The following is a 17,150-nucleotide window of genomic DNA, read 5'->3' as shown; positions in this document are numbered from 1 at the left end:
GTCGAGGAACCTCGGAGCAGCCGACGCCTGACCAACAAACAAGACGATGTCCAAGCTTCCATGAACGTTGTTGCTCAAGGAAGAAAAAGGAAAGCTTTTGCTCAAACATGCGACATCCAACACCTCTTCCTACAAAAGCATCACGGAAGGATAACCAATCTTGCACAAACCTCGACCTGGCATCAACGAACGGGAAAATGATCGGACAGACTAAACTTCTCATGAAGGAGTGATCGAGTTACTGGAAGTCTAGGTTCAATACGGTGCAATCAAACTGTTGCTCATCATAGAGAGCCAACATGAAGAATCCAAGATACTGTCACCTTCATAGATTTATCAATCATTCGACAAATAACTGCAATATTTTGAAGCACGTCACCAAAGAGAAGGTTGATCCACAATAGATTCAACTAGGCACTGGAGAAGTACACAAGAATCCTCTCCCAATCATAAGCTTTACACTATCTGAACAACCTATCAAAGAGGCAGTTCAATCTGTGGTCGAACGTGAATTGCTCTATCTGTCGAAGGCACAAAAGAGAGACATGTTCACAGTACTGAACCACATCATGTCAAGAAGTTCATTCCGGAAATACTTCTTGATCCTCCAGCCACAAACCAAGATATGTACGACCGGGGACTGCTTACCACAGTCGAAGAAACGAATTTGGAAGAACGTTGATCGATGCCGGCACCGCCATCAACATCATTCCACTGAAAACCTCAGAGCCGCAGGCATCAGTCGACGAGAAGCTACTCATGCTCCCATCTCAATCAGAGACCTTGAAGGAGCGCTCGGAATACTTATGGCTACATCACTCTCAAAGTGAACATAAGTTCAACACTGGACAGAAACCAAGTTTCACATAATCAGGAAGATCCAGGATATGACATGTCCTTCAGACGAGCGTGGATCCACGCTGAAAATATGGGTACTTACATAGCGCCTTTGGTTACACGTGTCTCCAACGAAGAAAGTTCTGATCTAGAAGATTTGACGGACATTCCATCATCAGAGTACTTGGAGGAATTTCAAACTTTGACGAGGTTGAAGAAAGAACCTGCAAAAGATGCATATACATCCATCAAGAGGTTCCACACTCAGGCAAGTCTCATCCCATGTCTATGTCATTTATTTCCTCACATGCTATCCTAGCATGGGGACTCAATTCTGCTAGAAACTCTGCAAGACGTTATGAATGGTAGCTTCACCACATTAATATTTTACCAAGTGGTTGAATCTGACGCTCCTCCGAATCAAGCACTGAAACATTCATTACCGAGATGATGTCCAAACATCGCAAAGAACACTTTGGGTGTTTCTCCTGCAAGTCCATGTGTTCCACAAATCAGAAAGCTTTGATGTCTGCACAAGTGTCGAATCCCACTACCGCAATGAAAGGGATGATGAATCAATGGAAGATACTCCAGGGCCGAGATGATCAAACATTCGATGCTTAAGGAATATACGCTTCAACGCTCAAGCATCTAAGAATCCATCAAATTTTACTCCCAATCAAAGAGTACAAGCTTCAACACAAATATCTCGACGATGACACATTGATTGAACACCAGCATGATCAAAGTGTAACTAAACTACAATCGATAAGTCTTCATTATCCCATGATAAGACTTCCGAAGCAGATGCAACATCATTCATACATGGATGGCACTAACTCCTGAGGTGATTTCGCGAAATTTCATCAACTGGATTTTTCCACATCACAAGCCCCTGCATGATTGAGGAACTTCCTCTCTTCACCAATCACATTCAGTATGAAAATTGTTGATGATATCTACCACAATAACGTCGACTCACTGAATTAGCTAGTTCATGGTAAAGTTATGCTTTCAGGAGCATTCAGGTTGAACTCTCAGTACACCTTCATCTTAGGGACGCTCAACTCATCAACTAGTTCGTAAAAGGCTCACTGGATGGAGGAGCAAAGATTATATCTATAATCATGGTTCTAGCCTTTTTGGTCTTTGGAGAAACTTCAACCATGGTATCAACATCAACAATAATCTCTAGAGGAACACCATCCCTAATTTCATCATCGACAAGGATCTCTGGAGCGTAATCATTCATGGTCTCAGCACCAACAACGGTCTCAAAAGCAACATCCTCAGGGCTTCATCAACTAATCATTCTCTGAAGTGTTACACATGAAGCGGACTTCTCTAAGAACCAATGATTCATATCAATATATGTAGACATGATAACACGAACATCTTCCCAAAGCTTGCACGACGGACGGGTACAAGTCGAAGTCTTTTACAAGATGTTCTCATCGTCTCTACAAATGAGATACGACATGCTCCAGGCCATGGGTTTACAAAAAAGTATCAACGGGTGAGGAATGGGACAATACTTCCTCAACAAAAGATGTTCGTCTATGTTTCTTCTGCAATATATCAAAAAGGCGCATCAATCGGACATACGAGCTGAAAGATATGGCCTTTACCGTCAGGTCTACGGAATCTGAAAAATCTGTACGGGATTACAAATTAAAAATGTGCACGCTCCATTGGCTGATATATACAACTCCAAATTAAATTATTCTTTCTCATGAGATAACTCATCCTCTTAGCTTTAAAATTTGGGGTCAAGCATCGAATTCCGACCTTGTATGAGGTCCCTACAGCTTCCAGAGCGTACAACATACAAGCAGCAATTCTTAGACGGGATTCATGACTTCCACAGTCGAGCGGTGTCCACCAGGTCTTTCCACTAAGTACTTCATCACGGTACCTCCAACTTCGACCACCTAGGTCTTCACATCAATTTTTCTACCTGGGTCATCTATCCAAGTCTTGCTAGAAGAAGAGAAAACGAAAAGGAGAGATTTTACAAAATACTGGGGACTGACGGTCCGCTGATCATGACGATCAGTTTCACAGTCCAAGACTCGTGGCGCCAGACTCTCTTGTGCTAGTCATTCATCATAAAAGTGATGCTACCGCCGGGACATGAAACCATGGTCATTACATCATACCCTCTCGAGAGTAACCTCAGCTATGGTCCCGTGACCAGGGTTTCAGACGTGATGTTTTACGATTGAGAAAGACAAGATGGCTGCAAGCACCATGCTCATGAACCAAGGGTCCTGATCTCAAATGAATCAATAGCATTGAAATCCTCCACTAACCAGTTCGTGGTATGGGAGTGATGCATCGAATGGAGGACCAAAAAAAACCCTGCACTTGGGTGTTAATACACCACTACACGATTCTCAGTTACTGGTGCAGCCTCTAAAATCAGGGCAACAGTTTCTTCAGTATTCTCTGTTGGTGGCTCGGTTTCTTCTATCACTGAAGCAGCAACAATCGAAGTTTCCATAACTTCAGTGACCACCTTCTCATGGCCTTGAAGTGCTGGGATGGTTGTCTCTTCATCAACAACTCCAGAACATCTCGAGTTATCCTTATTGGTTTAAATATCCTCAACTTCGGTATTTGGCACCTAATACGAAGATTACATGAGGTTAGATCAATCTAAACATGAGACCAAATGATATCATAAAAATACATTATAAAAGAATTCCAACATCATCAGGGTTCATCATTATACACTCGAGGCACGAGCAAATAGCATGAAAGTCGTGAAAATACGTTTTGCGGCAAGCTCGTCTGAAGAGACTTTACTCTGCCCTGTGCAAGATGACTAACTGGGAGCAATCTACAAGGAATATGAGGATGAGTTATATACCATTCTCTTTACATGGATGTCCTCTACAACATATCCAATATTCAAAACAATTGGAGAAACGAGCAAAGAGTTGTGGCCAAAACATTGGACCACATGCCAGCTGAAAATTTTCTGAAGGTCTCCTGGAAGTACACTGTTTCGTCGATTTCACATCCTAAACATGCTCGGAACTCAAAAGGATTCTTTGCAAAAGTTTGGAAATTTCCTGGGCATGAGGATACATGGGTCGACCGCGAAAATCCGACATCGGACGAAGATTCTACAACAATTTCAACGAAGGCCTAACTTCTGAATTTTCTGATGACGAAATTCTTCTTCCAATCAGGAGCTACACCATCAACACAAAGCCGAACTTCATATTCAGCCGATATTCTCACTTGCTGAAGTCAGCGCTGCTTCTGCTAATGAGGGACGACTCTCGGATGATCGAGAGATATACAATATTTCAGCTTCCAGTGTCTCTGAAAGGTTGATTTTCCTCGGTATGAGCATCCGCAGAAGTCTTCATCTTTGACTTGATATTTTTGGAGCGCTCCACGGAAGATCCCGAAGAGTGGTTGTAACCAGAAGTCACCACTATCTGAGGCGCAAGGCATGGAGTCATGGATATACCAATAACAAACACGCAACAAAATGGTAATCCTCAACTCTTACTTATTTACGGTTTCAAGAACCTAGTGATAATAACGTAAAAACCTCGAAAAACTTGCTTGCTTCTTCAAACTTGCCAAGACAAGCAAAATTCATTATTTAAAGTCAACACCTGACTTTGCGTGAAACTATGAATAATTCACATAACCTTTCATGTGAACATTCGCTGATTTTCTACATGTGTGCATACACTATAAAATCGCAAAACTCATACATACATTATTTCATCACGTATACAATTGCTTACTTTCAGCAATTGCTCAAAAATCATGACTTGATTTTCATAAAGCCGTGAACAACCCACGTAAATTTTTACTATGTGAACACTCACTGATCTTCAAAAATTGTACAGACGTCCATTCTACAATTGTGAAAACTCACATATAGACATTATTTCACCATGTATAATTGTCTACTTTCAACAGTTGTTCAAAATCAAAACATTGATTTTACAAAATATATATATTCAACGTGAAACTCACGTAAATTTGAAAAATATATCTATATATTTTTGCTCCCTCGCACGAGCATCTGTCTTTGAAGCGAGAGTATATTTCCAAAGATTTCCGAAGCTCGAAGATAAAAATTTTCATGAAGGCTCATAAACAAAATTTTATTACTAACAGACGCACGTCTATCAAAAAAAAAAACTTTTCTCTCGTACGAGCATCCACCTTTGAAACGAGAGTTTATTCCACTTTGTGAAATCTCACATATTTAAAATATAAAATTCCGGTTTTCGTGAAAGCTCATAGACGAATTTTATATCATTAGACTCAGGTCTATTTTCTTTGTTCCTTAAACTAACGAACGAACGAGCGTCTATTCATAAAACAAGGATTTGTTTTCATGGGCCCGTCCCGCGAATCCTGACCAACCACGGACTCGTCGTCCAAACCAGCGGTTCAACACCAATTTATGCTCATCAAACGACACTCCAATCATGACATTGAAGCCTTCATCATGTCGTGGTTTGCTCATGCTCTCTAAATCCGGTAACGTCTCAACTTACGACTAAGTTCAATTACTGGTATTGTTATTTATAGCCGGAAAATCACCATTTAATGCTGACTGAGGAACACATCTTTCCTCAGTAAGCAGGGGACTTAATGTAGATGATGGATTTTCAACAAGGGATAAAATCGTAAACTCATAATTATACGAAGCTCTGATCCAGCAATCAGACGTGAGTATTGAGACACGGGTCTCTCATCGAATTCTCAACGGAGAGTACTTTCTCTCAGAGTACATGTAGATATGTAGTCTCACGACTGGACAACGACATATCTCATGAATACTTAACACTTTCAGTGATTATTTCTATATAGTATCACGAGATGGACGGCTCCTAGACAGCTTGCTCTGCTAGTATAGAGAGATAACGTCTTCAGGAACAAAAAACGAGTTTACCCTGACTATCTAAAGGATATGACTTACCGACAAGCTCATATCGGGATAATTAATGCTCCTAGACAGCTTGCTCTGCTAGTATAGAGCCACCAAGTTAATTATTCCTAATTAAGATTAATTCTGCCGTGACATTCACTACTGAATTCCCAGAATAATCTATTATTGCTCCTATTCCATGGTCAAATCCACGACTGGTCCCATGGAATGGAAATAAACAATTGTTCTGATTCTATGATCGAATCCACGGCTTGATCTCATAGAATAGCAATAACTATATTATCTCATTACTCCGATTTCATGATCGAATCCACAACTGGTCTCATAAATGGTAATAGATAAAACTTAATTACTCTGATTCTATGGTCGAATCTACGATCCCATGGAATGGTAATGCTCACTTTATTATTCTGAATTCATAGTCGAATCCTCAGCTGATCCTATGAATTAGTAATAAACATCTTATTACTCAGTTTTGTGAATTATTCTCCACTGAATTCCAAAATTAGTAATAAATAATCAACAACCGGGCGTCTGGGCTACCTCTAAGTAAGCCCTGATCCAAATGGTGAAAGTGTGTTCAACAACGATGCACTAACAGTCATCGCACGAACGAGTATTTTAAAATACGACGAAACGATTAACCTGTTGCAAAATAGGAAGAAAATAATAAATAATCAAAATATTGACCAAGGCGCCAAGGGATTGGACTCATTGACTGGCCGACCGGCCATGCCTTGGTCCCAGCCGGCCCACACCTTATGGTTCCTCATTATTTTTTTATTATTATTATTATTATTATTTCCCTGATTTCATGAAAATTCCTTCAAATCATGGTATTTTCAAAATACATAAAAAATAATAATATAAAATTAGGGAAACACATGGGACCGGGCCCCAGCCGGCCGGCCATGCCTCAGCCGGTCCCACACGCCCATGTATTTTATTATTATTATTTTTAGGATTCCCTTCATCCCATGAAACTCCTTGATTTCATGGTATTTCTCTCAAATTAGGAAAATCCCTTCAAATCATGGTATTTTCAAAATACATAAAACATAATAATATAAAATTAGGGAAACACGTGGGACCGGGCCCCAGCCGGCCGGCCAAGCCTCAGCCGTTCCCACACGCCCATGTATTTTATTATTATTATTTTTAGGATTTCCTTCATCCCATGAAACTCCTTGATTTCATGGTATTTCTCTCAAATTAGGAAAATCCCTTCAAATCATGGAAAAATACATTAAAAATACACAAAAATTAGGGAAACTCGTGGGACCGGGCCCTAGCCGGCCGGCCGCGCCTCCACGATCCCCCAAGCCCTTGTTTTTATTATTTTAATATTTTTTTCTTTATTGAACTCATGAAAACTCCTTCAATTCATGGAAACTCCCTAAATTCATCAAATTTCTCAAAATTCATGAATTTTTCATAAAATCATCAAAATGTTATAAAATTAAGGAAAAGGCACCATGGAACCGTGGACACGACCGTTCGACCATGCCTTGGCCTCGGCGGTCCCATGCATCCTTATTCCTTATTTTATAATTATTTTCCATCATCTCATGGTGTTTTCCTCAGTTTCGTCGAAACCCTAATTTTGGCATATTTTCTCGAATGGATGCTCAATTGCACGCCAGAAAATATCAAAATTCTCAGGACTGAGACACGGACGCCTTGGGGACACGAGCGCGCTATCTTGACCGACCAAGATTGGCTCTTTGGCTTACAGAAGCCGGTCCCATCGATTTTCACAGTTTTGACCTAATTTGCACAATTGCACGTATTGGGTCCAAAACTCTTTCAAACACTTTGGACTTTCATGAAGTGATCGTCATTCGATACCGTGACCACCCTGGGCCGGTTTCATAACCCCTTGGTCGTTCCCTCACCTCTTCATAATTAATTAGGTTTTTTCACCTAAGGCTCAAACGAGCATTTTTGAATAAATGATTAAACCAGCATTTGATCATCTCTTCACCAACTCTTCAAGAGTTCTTTGTATTTGCTCACGTGAGAATATGGACACTACGTGGTTGATCCATGGTCCCATGTAGTCACTTCCTCCTTCGTCCCATGGTTAAAATTCCGACGAACCATGAATTGATCATCAATTGATCAAATTAGGGTTTCTGAATCCAAGGATCATCATTCCAGATTCCAACCTTATTAATTTTATGACGACCTCATGGTCATTAATTTTTTTAATTATGCTCGGTTCAGCGACCAGTATGCTAATTAATATTTTTTGGTACGTTGCCAATAATCCATCAGATGAGCAACACATGCTCAGACGATCAAATATTCAACAATTTATCACATGAGAAACACTTGCTCAGATGATAAATATTTGCTCAAACCAAGGAATATTGGTTCAACAATCAATATTCAACGATCCATATAATGAGAAATACTTTCTCACTTCATCGTAAGAACTATAGCTCTGTCTCATGACATGTTCAACTCATGAGTTTCAGAACATCATGTTCAACTCAGCAACTACATGGACTCATCGTCCCATCAAACCACGAACTCATCAATTGACTAACATACCACGAGACGTCAATCGTGTCACTTTGGGGGATATCACTTAGGGTTTTGGTCTGGCGGTCTACGACACGTGTGTTCAAACACACGATGGAATGTGAGCAAGTCGTGCAATCACTTGAAGGAATTCACGAGGTAGTGGGTGGAAAATCGACCAAGTCTCCACACGTTGAGCAACTGGTTTCAAACACGATCTCCACTTCCCCACTCCTTGATTCCATCAACTGTCACACTTCATGGGATCGTGGTGTCTAAAATTCCAGCAATATAAATAAGTCTCTGAATCATGATTGAATCATCAGCATCGACAGTATCATCAATCTCACGTCTCATCGACAACACGAGATCATCAACTCATCAATTGAGCAACTAATCTCAATTGAGCAATTTCAATCATTTAGAGCTTATCATATTCAGAATTCACACACCCACAATCTTTGATTACCATTGATTCCACATATTTTCCAGCTTCCCTCCTACAGATCAACCCATCCTCTCTTGTGACCGAATTTACTCTGGGACGGTCATTGTCTTGATTTAGGCCGGAGTACTAAAGATTGATATCTCGAATCTAAAGCACCCCCTTTGCAGCGGTGCATCTGTGTGAGGTTTAAAATTTCGCTCGGTTCTAGGAGTCCCCTCCGTACGGTCGTCTCCTCAATTCCTTAAAATCCAGCAAATCGTTTTCCCTCATCTACACTAGCTTTGAGCAAAACTAATCCCCGCACGTCTGTGTGATACTAGTGCGCTCGCTAGAGTCGATTCTCCTTTAACCTTTGGTTTTCTTCTCTAAAACCAGGTTAACGACTTAAAGACTTCATTGGGATTGTGAAGCCAGACCGATACTACTTTTATCGTAGTTGTGTGATCTGATCTTGCATCTTCTATCGTACGAGTACAATCGATTGATTGGATTGAGATATAGGCAAGATAAAGATGTCACAAACATCTTCGATTCACTATTTTTGATTCCTCGACAAACCGCCTGTGTAGTCAGGAAGGATTGCAGAGAGGTGATTGATTAATCTAGGCTGTTCTTCGGGAATATAAGATCGGATTATCAATTGGTTCCTGTTCACCTTGATTTTATATCTTAAGACGGAACAAAACCTAGGGTTTATCTGTGGGAGACAGATTTATCCTTAGATATACTTTTATGTGTGAGACAGATCTATTTATTATCAAGTCTGTGATTTTGGGTTACAACAACTCTTGGTTGTGGGTGAGATCAGCTAAGGGAATCAAGTGCGTAGTATCCTACTGGGATCAGAGGCGTAGGAGTACAACTGTACCTTGGATCGTTGGGAGACTGATTGGGGTTCAACTATAGTCCAGTCCGAAGTTAGCTTGTAGTAGGCTAGTGTTTGTAGCGGCTTAATACAGTGTGTATTCAATCTGGACTAGGTCCCGGGGTTTTTCTGCATTTGCAGTTTCCTCGTTAACAAAATTTCTGGTGTCTGTGTTATTTCTTTTCCGCATTATATTTTATATAATTGAAATAATACAGGTTGTGCGTTAAGATCATCAACTTCTCTAATCCAACCTTTGGTTGTTGATTGTAGTTGATTGATCCTTGGACATTGGTCTTTGGTACTGTCCAAGTTATCTCTCTTTGATAAAGACTCGCAGATTTCTGTTTGCTTGAGTAAAGATCAAATCGAGAGATTGAGATATAAACTCTTTGATATACCTTTTTATTGATTGAGTTTGACTGTCTAGTTGATTCTCATAAAAAATATATTGAAGTTTGTCCATACAGATTGCTAAGCGAAATATTGGGTGGTGTTGTTAGACCCCCGCTTTTTCAAATACTTTCTATCTAATACCCATCCCTAACTTGTTGAATAAACAAATATTGTATGCGTCATCCTTCGCGTTACCAATCTATTCCACATGGAGTTATTTTGTCTAAAGTTTCCTGATAGGGATCATATAAAATGCCTGCTTAATATGGCGTATAAAGAAACTACGAAGAAAAAGATATACAATTTACTAATTTATGGAGACCCGTAGATCCTGATTTCTTTATATTTCTAAGTTTACCATCTCATTGGCAACTGCAAGATCTTCCCTAGCCTGTACATACCTTTGAGCACCTCAATCTCATGATTCTAAACCCTAGGTGTGCCATACCCTCGCCTTTGACTCGTGGCTTTGGCTTTGAAGGTCCGCAATAATGAAACTTATACACGATACTATATATCTAATTATGAGGCAAGATGAAACAAAGTCGGCAGTGGTCCATGTTAGCTTTTTAAAACCACGATTTAGATAAGCATAGTCTAATCATAAGACTTTAAAACATACTTGGCTTGCCAGATATAGTCGGTCAAGACACCAAGTTCTTGTTAATTTAGTTGTGAGGTCAATTATCACAATGAGCAGGACAACCCAAAGATCAACATCACCAAGCACGTTCGCATTGTTGGCAGAAACTTCAAGTCAGTATGTCGAGATGCGAGATTAAGATAACCACATTCAGAAATTGGACTACCCAAAGCTTACCACGAATGAATTTTACTTTGAGCCTTCGCCGCTTTCGCAAGTTGAATTTCCAGATATGAGTTATCAATGCGTGCGACACTGCCAACTAATGGCATCTGAAAGGCTCTGTACAATATGGCATCAACTAAATATTTCAACACAAGAAAAATGTTTTGGACAATTCTTTGATTAGTAAGCAAAAAAAAAAAAAAAACACAAAAACCAAAACCATGGAAGAAAAACAAATAACAAAAAAGCTTGGCGTATATAACATTGAGCAGAACAACCAACCCATTGCAATTTGGAAGCAGCGAGAAATAAGATGGTGATATGGCTATCATGACCAATATTCATGTTACTCACGTGGTTCAATAGTTTTCTTGTTATGAATCAAATTTTGTTCTATTTGAAACATAATTAATATTGTTTGTCCCACACTAAACATAGTTTTCTTCTTATAAACAATAGGCAACAGCCATTCTTCTTTTTCTTCAGTTGTACATCATCTTAGAGTTTGTACTGGCTTTAGCAACTTCTAGTTATCTAAAAATTAACTGACGTAATAACTAATTTCAAGGTTTTGTGGAAACCCAAATAACTAACTGTAAAATCACAATGAAACTAATAGGATTTAATTTTAGAAAAAAAAAACAGAAATATAGAAAGTTCTATTTAACAAAGTTTTATTTAACAGGCTGATGTTAATGCATAGATAAAGAAGAAAAAAACCCACAAAAATCCAATGTTAAAATTCTCTTGATTGATAGTTTCATAACATTAACAAACGAAAAGAATCAATTAAAAACTATTATTACTATTAGTATGAAACTCGTGTTCGTCCATGCCTGTTGCGACTTACTAAATCATTAACCCTTATCTAGGAAATCAAAGCACAGCCGGAAAAAAAATCGAAAATCGAAATAAAAGAGAGAAAAAGAAAGAAAAAGAAAGAACCCCAATTTTTGTTTCTGTAAATTAAATAAAACAGAAAATTCAAAAAAGCGTGATAGAAAGATTGATCTTACCTATGATGCTTCTCCACCGACGACGACAGTAGTTTCAGGAATTGATGCTCTCGCAAAAAAAAAAACTTTATTTTTAGGTCCGATATTCGCTCAGAACAAAATATCGGAAATTACAAAATAGATTTTGTGGTGTTCCCGGAGCAAATATTGGTGGTGTGAAAAACAGAAGATTCTTATTGGTCTAATAGATTTCTGTGGGTCCAGAAGCTCTAAGAAGAGAGCTTTGTTCATCTTTTAACCAACACATAGGAAATTCACCTGAAATCATATTATTAATTCGGTTATGCACATTTGAGATTTCAAACTGAGTTTAACTCGCTTACATATTTCTCGAAATATGTGTTGGTAAGCTTTCGCTTCAACCAAGTTCATTTTACATTCTTGACGAAAGTCAAAAGATGATCATGTGAAAATTGCCGAGTAATATCTTACATGGTTTGTGCGATACAATCATTTGATGCAGACTTGGAATGTTTCGTTATGATTATTTAAATAACTTGAAAATTGCTTTGATGTTAATAGTGTGTCAAAACGTCTATTGTCATCCTCTAAGAAAGTTTAAATGATTAAAAATAGAGTTTAAAACTATTGGATTATGAACATAGTATTTGATCCATGACCGGAACTATAGTATGCTAACCCGTATGCGTACTTGAAGTTGTGGAATTCCGGTTACCAAGTGCACATACCGGTACGTGTACTTGCGTAAGGTATAGGTCCGGGAATTTATGCTGGGCTTTGGAAGTGTACTAAGGTATGCATACCAGTTCGCATACTGGAGAACCCAAACTCAGACCGGCTACTTAGGTATGTGTACCCTTATGCATACTTGAGTGGTTAAAAATCTAAAATCAGTTTTCTCATGAACTAATACATTTATATATTAAGGAATGCATTCTTTGCAAATCCTGGGTATAATGTTCATGAATTAATTCAAGTGAATCAAACCGATTTTGCTTCATTGTGTTCTTGTATACTTCTATGAGAATATATCAATTGAACAACTCTGTAACTAGTTTCATTTTAGTCATTCGAACTAGTTGTGGTTAAGATGAATAAGGTTGATAAGAGATTGTTCATATAGCTAACCTCGGTTAACTACTGTTGAGACAACATGGTGTACACGTTTAGGTACGCTTAGTCAAACCTAAATAAGGGTACATTTCATTTGTGTATAAAAAGCTAGTTCGATCTAACGGTTGAAAGATATTATCTTGAGTCTAATCATGTTTTCATCTAACAATGAATATTGAATGCTTTGTTACCAAGGTAACTTAGATTGCAAACCCTGATTTGAAAACTATATAAGGGAGGACTCTAACAACTGGGAAACCTAATCCCCACACCTCTTGTGTGATATTAGTTGCGACTAGAGTCGATTATCCTTTAACCTTAGGTTTTTCACGGAACCTTGTAGGTTAACGAATGGAACACTTTCTTGGGATTGTGAAGCCAGACCCAACTATTTTCTCTGTAGTTGCGTGTTCTGATCTTACTTCTACTATCGTGATTGAGTATTATCTTTGCTAAGATTTGCTTGAGATTAATCTCCGATTGGTAAAAATAATCAAAAACATTTTCGTCTCATCGTTTGTGATTCCACAATATCTTGTTTCGCTACCATACTATTAAGATTATTATGAGGTGATTGATAATACTAGGATTTTCTTCGGGAACATTAGTCTGGTTATCAATTGGTTCCTCTACACCTTGATTTATCAAAGGACGAACAAAACTCGTAGGTATTTCTGTGGGAGACAGATATATCTATTCCAATAGACTTTTCTTTGTGAGACATATTTGTTTATCAAGTCTTTGACTTTGGGTCGTAGCATCTCTTCGTTGTGGGTGAGATAATCTAATGGAATCAAGTGCGTAGAATCCTGCTGGGGTTCAGAGACGTAAGGAGCGAACTGTACCTTGATCGGTGTGAGACTGATTAGGGCTCGACTACATTCCAGTCTGAAGTTCATTGGTAGTAGGTTAGTGTCTGTCGCGACTTAATACAGGGTGTTGTTCAAAGATGGACTAGGTCCTGGGGTTTTTCTACATTTACGGTTTTCCTCGTTAACAAAATTCTGGTGTCTGTGTTATTTCTTTTCCGCATTATATTTTCCTATATAATAGAAATATCACAAGTTGTGCGTAGAATCGATCAATTGGTAAATCCAACCTTTGGTTATTGATTGAAATTGATTGATCCTTGAACATTGGTCTTTGGTACCGTTCAAGTTATTTCTCTTATATTCAATCGGGCTCGCAAATTTCTATTCGCTGATTGCAGATTGAATTGACAGATAAAGATATAAAACTCTTTGATATACTTTTCTCTAGGTTGAGTCTGACTGTCTATTTGATTCTCTTGAAAGTATATTGGAGTTTGTTTATTCAGATTACCGAACGAAATATTGGGTGTGGTTGTTAGACCCCCTCTTTTTCAGCATATATGTAATCCAAGTCCGAGAACCATGGTATGCATACCCCTATGCGTACTGGTTGGTTTTGTGAAAGTCCGGGAACCTTGTACGATACCGGTACGCGTACTGGCGTGAGGTTCAGTTCCGGTAATTTCTGTCGAGTTTGGAAGGTATGCGTATGTTGTAGCAAAAAATGTTCCTACAACACTCCTCGAGATTTGTGCATAAATGATATAATCTTGACCGTTGGATGGCGTAAGATTAATACTTTATGGATGATTTGTAGACCGTTAAGATGATCCACAACTTTTCCTCGTGATGCGTTCTTGTTGATGGAAAAGATCCTTCTCAGCTCTTCAAAACTTTTGGCTTTCTAATACTCTCGATAATTGAAGAAAAGGAAGGGGGTGTACCTGCAAGGACACTCCGATGCCTCAATGAGTAAGGAGCTCTAAACAGGTTTTAGTAAAGAGAAAATGATTAGAATTGTGTACCTTTACTGTTGGAATCCCTCCTCGATTTATAGGTATTAGAGGGCACGCATCCAGTCAGTTACCTGTCTGCATACATTTTGATGACGTATCTGGACCAAATGCCGTCTAGGTTCATCATTATTTAAATCAGAATTATGTATCTAGACATTTAGAAATGTATTTGGCCCAATAATTAACCTTTATCCATTCCCTCCTTTTAGGGTGACCAGGTTAATAATGTACTTGGACCAAATATATGTCTAGATTAATTCTAACTTCTTGGGTTGTACAGATCCATCCCCTTTCCAAGATATAGTGAATGTAGTGACCTTTAACAAAGGCTAACAGACTTGGTCTTTACCTTTTGTGGGCTTAGGCTTCAACCCATAACCCAATATCTTTTGCTTAAGGCTAATGGGCTGAAGATCCTATTAAGCCCATTTTATATTTATACGATCCAAACATCGCCCCCTCCTAAAGAAAAGTGTCCTGGACCAAGTGTTCCGTAATCGTACTCTGACGCCCCCATACTACATGCCGAAATGACGCGCCTGATTATTTGTAACCGGAGTGGAGCTTGACATTTGAGAGATAGACCTTGCACCGTCAATCCTTGCTGTTAGATGAAAGGAATTAAATGTGACGTGGCTCTAAGGTGTTTGAATAATCCCAATTCCAACTTGTGATCCGCTTTTGCCGGTTAGTTAGCATTTTCAAAAAAAAATTTTGACCGCACCTGTTCACAGGGACGGAAAAAGTTATATACAGGGCCAACTTTTCATGGACTAAAGTTTATGACTATGGACCAAAAGGAATAGTTATTTTTAGTAAAAGCAACCTTTTAGTTTGACCATTTCTTCGTATATTTTTGGATATACAGGGCCGATCTCCACCACCACCGGAGTCTTGTAAAGTTACAGGTGGTGTTTGATATTTTTGTGCTTCGGGTTATGGATCATTAAGATATCCGATAGAAAACATTGCTAGCTATAGAATGGGGTTCTTCTTAGTGAGGTGGTCCGTGGTTGAGAAGGCAGAGGTCCCAGAGTTGAGCAGGAGGAGAAAAAGTTTTTTTTTTCTTCTCTATTGTGAACACGCAGATCAAAGTCATCTGAGTATTCACAAACAATGCGCGCATATCAAAGTTTTTTTCTTCTCTATTGTGAACACGCAGATTAAAGTTTTTTTCTTCTTCTCGTGTTCTTGGTCTTCTCTGCGTGTTCCGTTTAAATATTCAGTGCTATCTGCGCTTCCTCCATAGGCTGACTGACACGTATGCTGTTTGAGGGTATTTAATGCGGGTAGTTGAGATGTCTGTCCACGGTAGACAGTTGTCATCTTCCCCTGTCTTGTCTGCGTCAGTCTGACTATCCCCAGCCGTAGATCTTAGATCTTTCTGGGGATAGGATAAAGTGAATCTCGGGTTATCCTTCAGTGCTTCGCAGTGTTCTAGTGTTTCCGTCTTCCTCGATCCTCTACCGTTGGATCTGGTGGGTGGCGACGCTATCTTGGCTGTCAACATGTGATATCATATCTTGATGTTCTCAGCCGCATGTCCTCCACGTGTGTCTTTGTGGACACGTGGCGGAAGATGAAATGTGTACCTACAATTTGCCCCTTTTCATCCTACTGGGCGGTTAGTCGAAGTGGAAAGAAAAAACGTGTTACTCTCTTCATCTTCTCTTTATTATTTTCCTAGATTTTAGGGCACGTTCCTCACTATTTGCAATAACTTCTTCTTGGGTAGTGGGGCGGTTTTATTTCTCTTTGTATATATATATGAGAAGGAATATGAAAATTCTCTAGTCATAAATTTCATTCCTTCTCTTTCCTCAGAACTTTTGTTCTCTGCTTTTGTTTCCTTGTTATTAATTGTTGCTGTTGCTGCTGTTGTTTTTGTCTTTGTTGCTGCTGCTGTTGTCGTTCCTCGGAGCTTTTCTGCTGTTGTTGTTGTTGTTCGTCGAAGCTTTCTTTACGACCCTGATTTTTCCTTTATAGTTAAGTGGTTCTACTGTGTTTGATTATCTTTTGAAAAATATATTCGTTTTCTGTTGATGCTATATGTGTTTGTGATGAAGAACATATATATATGTGTGTGTATGATTTCCCCTGTTCGTCATTATAAACAGTAATGATATCGTCCTTCGTGCATGGTTGCCCCTATTTGTTATTTCCTCTTTTTATTTAGGTTTTGTTCTTATTTTCCATCTGGTTCATGATTATGAAGAACTGGGTGAAATTGGGTTTTTTGATTTTCGTTTTGTATCCGCGGAAATCTGAAACTTGTTTGTGTACTACGCAGACATGGCTGATCATCCGCGGGTTTCTTATCAAACTCCACCGTCTAGTCCGCGTAGATCTCCTCCGCGTAGGGATCCTGATGTTTCTCCGCCTGGTGGAGGTTCGTCTAAATCTTCCCAAGGTGATGCCCGCG

This window comes from Papaver somniferum, chromosome 3, assembly GCF_003573695.1.
Source record: "Papaver somniferum cultivar HN1 chromosome 3, ASM357369v1, whole genome shotgun sequence".
NCBI lineage: Eukaryota > Viridiplantae > Streptophyta > Magnoliopsida > Ranunculales > Papaveraceae > Papaver > Papaver somniferum.
This window is presented reverse-complemented; position numbering follows the sequence as displayed.